General features: G+C 40.6%; 1 pseudogene; it reads left to right on the top strand.

The window, feature by feature from the left end:
* Positions 1 to 3,587: 3,587 nt before the first annotated feature.
* LOC129066914 (40S ribosomal protein S25-like) lies at positions 3,588 to 4,025 on the top strand (annotated as a pseudogene).
* Positions 4,026 to 5,585: the final 1,560 nt, after the last annotated feature.

The following is a 5,585-nucleotide window of genomic DNA, read 5'->3' as shown; positions in this document are numbered from 1 at the left end:
CGGGACTAGCCAGAAAACCAGACTCAAGCAGTGGTATGTGAGGTTTTTAATAAGTGTATAAATCCATAGGGAATTCCCCATGGAATCTCAAACTGGAATTTTGTCTAATCATTTGCCCATGCTCCATGGTTACCTGGTTTTTGTAGAAGATGGGAGGGTAGAAACAGATGAATTTCTGATCTGCTTATGTTTTTGAGAACCTTCTACCCAGCCCCACCGGCAACACTGGATCCCTCAGGATTAGTCATAACCCAGGGTCTAGAATTAAGGAGACCTTGAATCTTCTGCTATAGACTAAGTACAACCATAAATCATGCATACTACTGCGCCAGAGGCGAGAGGAAAAAAAAAAAAACTTAAACTGTTTTATAATGTCATAGAAACAGCACAGAGATGTTACTGAACAAAAAGGACCCGTGGCGGGGAAGTGCCCAGATGCTATTACCGAAACAAGGACACCTTCCTTCCCCGGGACCCCTTGGTTGTGGGTCCTTTCCCCGCCCACAACCTTTGCCCGCTGCCCTTGGAATTATGGCTCTGAATGGCAGAGTTTGGTGAAAAGGAAAAGGAACTATTTATTCAAAAGTTATACAGGTTTGATTAATGGCTAAATGTCATCCTTAAACCTCAAAATCCCTTCAAACAATCACCAGTCCTGCCCTCCCCCCTTTGCCCAGTTAGGCCAGTCAGGCCAGTCAGGCCGGTCAGGGTACCGTCCTTCAGAAGAAAAAAAGAACAGAAGTCCGGGGCTCGGCTAGGCAGGCCTCTCAGCACCATCTACTGTGTGGCCGCGATCTCCAGCTCTTAATCCATAACCACGTGGCACCTTCTCACGGCCCACCAGCAAGAGTCCCCTCTCCCCTCTTTCTTCCCGTGTGGTCTTCACACTGTTCCCCAGAGTCCGTGTCCCTTCATATCTCCTGCAGGCCCCCGTCTCTCCTCTTCCTCTCCGTTACATTCCCTGTTAAGTCTTTTAAACCTTCCTGATTAGCTTTGGTGATATGCCAAATAATCCTCTTTGCAAATGAGGAACGCAGCTATCCTGTTATTCACATGCAAACTGACTCTCAAGGGCCCTGCTCAAGGCTCCCATCCCGCATGGCGGCCCGCCCTGGGGTGGGGAGAATATATTTTTCTTGGAAACCCGAATCTCTGGACCCCGTTACAAAATACCCTTTTGGGGGGCGCCCTGGCTGTGCCCCGTTACAGAGATGGATAGATTTAAAGGCCAAGATGGACTACCATGCATGTGAAAGGCTATGCATTGAGAGTTTATATAGATTTGGAGTCTTCTCTTTTTTTTCAATTTCTCCATTTTTTATTAATCAAATGATACAAAACAGCCATCGTCCTTTAAATGCCCAAGTACCCAGCTTGGTCCTTTGGTGAGAGTTGTGCTGTCCTGCAGCCTGCCCCAGTCCGGGAGCAAATAGCTCAGGATCTGCCTGCTGGCAGCCGCTGAGATAGGACAAGACCAAGTCAGAGTCTTGAAGAAAGGTGTCTGTGTTGGACTGCCTCACTGTCCTAAAAAGAGGGCATCGTCAGACATTCAGGGACTAGGATTCATATCCTTTTGCAGTGAGTGTGAAAAATATACTCTGTCTTCATGTTCAGAGTCAAGGGACAATTCCAGTAGGCTCTCTATTCCAGGCCAGTGCAAAGAAACTTGAAGGCTCATAAGTTTAGTTCACAGAAGGGTGACTTACACACCGAAACTAGTAAAATATAAATTTTATGTTTATATTTTATAAATATAAAATTCCATAGTCACCCTACCTAGGCCCCAAAATTATCATTGACAGCAAAGTCAGTCAGGGGAGAGGACAAAAAAGATTTAATCAGACACCAAGGAGAAGAACTGACAGATGGAAACCAGACCTGAGACACTGTGGTATTTTGGGAGAAAAGGAAATAAAGCAAGTGTATGCCTTGAAGACAGAAGCCCAAAAAGCTGGTCCCAGTGCATGGGGATTAAAAAAGTACCCCAATCTCGATTGAAGTGTTACAAATGGGGGAAAGAGAGACTCGAGTCAGAAGGCCTTTCTCCCCTGCCTCAGTTCTGGTCTTGCAGCAAGAGATAAATTCAAGCCAGAGACATCTATAGTGGAAACAAGATAGCAAGTTAATTTACAAAACACACAGGAGCACAAAGCTACAAGTGGGTATTTGGCTAATCTAAGTTTGCTGACTATTGGGGTTATATACCCCAACTGGCTTATAGGTTACCCCACATTCCCCACTTTGCAAATAATGTGCAGCTACAAAGGTTTTCTCTCTGTGAATGAAGGCTCTTTGCCTTAGTTAGCAAAATTGTTACAAAGGCCCCTTTAGCAACATAAGGTCCCCTCTTCCTCCTGTGCAATTCCTGCTTGTGATGTTCAGAACACCCTGCAATCTTAGTAAGATTGTTACAGAAGCCCCTTTTTTCAGCACAGCCTCAAGGACTCTCCCCTCCTGTGCTATTTTGCTTGCAGTGCTCAGGACAGTGGCAATCTTATCAAACCGAGCTCAGGACTCTTGAGTAAATTGGTGAGACAAGCGTTCCTTTTGTTTCTAGCTTCCTGTATTGTTCTTTGTTAGATTGTAATGGCAAGGGCCCTGCCTTTATTTCCCCTCCGGCCGCTCATTCCTAGCTGCTACCTAATACATTACCCACAAATTTGCTTCTAATATGTATCGCATACTGGAACATATCCTACCTTATTGCCTTTGTTTGTCCTCTTATCTCTTACCATTTTTCAGACCCCAACATGCATAGGATAAAAGCTGAAGTTCCCATAGCCTTACTTTCATAGTGATAAAGACTTCTGGTATCTAATTGACCCAAAGCATTTTTTCCTACTCTCACCAAAAATGTCGGCCTTGGAAGAGAGGCACTTAAATCTCCAGGTTTTTCCCATCCCTCAGCTCTAAGATTTCAATATGGAAATATGAAGGCTGTAGCATAATCATGACACCATCTCCAGAGTCCCCAAGAGAAATTATGTTCACCTAGAAGAAGAAGGAAAGGGAGGAAATATACTCTAATTAAAAGGAGTCCCAAGGTGATCAAAATAAATACCATTCCTTTCAATATGGAATATCCCAAAGATATACACATGAAACATTAAAATGAGGTGGAAAATTGTATTCACCAGGAATGCTCAATGAGAAGGTAATCAAAACAAGCAAGGGACTGGCAAGAAGTTTTCAAAGTGATGAAAAGCTAGGACCTACATCCAAGATTACTCTATCTAGCAAAGCTATCATTTAGAATCAAAGGACCGATAAAGTGCTTCCCAGACAAGGTAAAGCTAAAGTAGTTCATCATCACCAGACCTTATTATATGAAATGTAAAAGGGAATTATTTAAGAAAAAGGAGATCAAAACTATGAACACTAAAGTGACAGCAAACTTACAACAATCAACAACTGAATCCAAAAAAAAAAAACTAAACAAACAACTAGAACAGGAACAGCATCACAGAAATGGAGGTCACATGGAGGGGTATCAGCAGGGAGGGGAAGGGTGAGAATGGGGGAAAAGATACAGGGATTAAGAAGCATAATTGGTACGTACAAAATAGATAGGAAGATGTTAAAACACTATGGGATCCTTTCTGTCCAACATCTTCTCAGGTAGCAATAAGAGCCAGTGCTCCCCGAGTTTTGCTCTGCCACCTAAAGACAACAAGAAGAAAGATGCTAGAAAGTTGGCCAAGAAAGACAAAGACCCAGTGAACAAATCTGGGGACTAGGCCAAAAAGAAGTGGTCCAAAGGCAAAATTCAGGACAAACTCAATAACCTAGTCTTGTTTGACAAAGCAACATATGATAAACTCTGTAAGGAAGTTCCCAATGACAAGCTCATAACCCCAGCTTTTGTCTCTGAGCGCCTGAAGATTCGTGGTTCCTTGGCCAGGGCAGCCCTTCAGGAGCCCCTTAGTAAAGGACTTTCTAAACTGCTTTCAAAGCACAGAGCTCAAGTAATTTACACCAGAAAGACCAAAGGTGGGGATGCTCCAGCTGTTGGTGAAGGCGCATGAACGACACATCCCACCAGCTGTACATTTTGAAAACTAAAACTTTATTAAATTAAAACAAAAACAGTATGGGAAATAGAGAAGTCAAAGAACTTATACACACAACCTGTGAACATGAACTAAGGCGGGTAATTGCTGGATGGAAGTGGGGTACTAGGCAGAGAGGGACAAAAAGAAAAAAAAATGGGACAAATGTAAGAGCACAATCAATAAAATATACTTAAAAAACAAAAAAAGAACCTTCTGTGTAATTGAACATGTAGTCATCTGGTCCTCCAGGCATCTGAGACAATTCAGCACATCAGGGCGTTTAGAGTGTAGATACCAATGGCCACTTATGGCTGGAATGTGATAAAGTGGGACAGGGTCTGTGAAGGGTAAGAAGGGGAAAAGAAAATGAATCAACTAAACAGGAGGAAATCAGAGAGATTTCTAAGTACTGTCCTTCATAGAGAAATTCGTAAAAAGATAGAGCTATATATTGCTAGAAGAACTGACTTGGTACATTATCAAGCTAAATACAGGCATTAACTTGGAAAGTAAATAATGTTTCTTTTTCTCCTTTTCCTTTCAACTAATGCCTTTATATAAATCAAGAATACATTTCTATGTTAATACAACTAAATAATATTAATGATTCTAATCAGTATATCACAACAGATGTTATAAATAGAACCAAATTAGGAAAATTCAAGTAGCTGTTGTTTTTTTCCTATGTAATTAATCTTTTTTTAAAAAATCATGTTTGTTCTATTACAGCTGCCTCAGTTTTTCCCCCTTTGCCCTCCTCCACCCATGCCACCCAGCCCCCCGCTCCCACAGTCAATTCCCTCTCTGCTGTCCATGTCCATGGGTCATTCATACATGTTCTTTCTCTAGTCCCTTCTCCTTCTTTCCACCATTGTCCTCCTTTCCCATCCTCTCTGGTCATTTTCAGTCTGCTCCATGTTTCCTTGCCAGTGGTTTATTTTGTTCTTTAGTTTTTTTTTATTGAATAGATTCCACTTATAGGTGAGATCATATGGTATTTGTCTTTCACCAACTGATTATTTCACTAAGCATAATATTCTCCAGTTCTATCCATGATGTCGCAAAAGGTAGGAGTTTCTTTCTTTCTCTTTCTTTCTTTCTTTCTTTCTTTCTTTCTTTCTTTCTTTCTTAGATGCAGATTGATTTTATTTATTTTTTAATGCCAAAATACATTATAAAATATTAAAAAATTTAAATACATTACAAAGTCTCAGAAATTAAAACATCATGACACCAGCGCTGAAATGATCAAGTAGATCAATTAAATAAAGTGAGCATTCTAGAAACAAACATATATATCTATCTAACAATGTAATATATGATTAAGATATTTCAAATCAATGGGGAAAATAAGGCTTATTCAACAAATAAGGTGCATGGACCACTATTACTTGAAACATAACAAATATAGAGCCCTATTTCACACATTATATAAAAAATATTCAGGTGAGTTAAAAATCAATATGTAAAATCTATGGATTTTTTTAAGAAAATTCAAAATAATATTTTTCTTACCCTGAAGTAACATATGCA

This window comes from Pteronotus mesoamericanus, unplaced genomic scaffold, assembly GCF_021234165.1.
Source record: "Pteronotus mesoamericanus isolate MK-2021 breed Mesoamerican mustached bat unplaced genomic scaffold, CSHL_Meso_final contig_20, whole genome shotgun sequence".
NCBI classification, from domain to species: Eukaryota; Metazoa; Chordata; class Mammalia; order Chiroptera; family Mormoopidae; genus Pteronotus; species Pteronotus mesoamericanus.
This window is presented reverse-complemented; position numbering and strand designations above follow the sequence as displayed.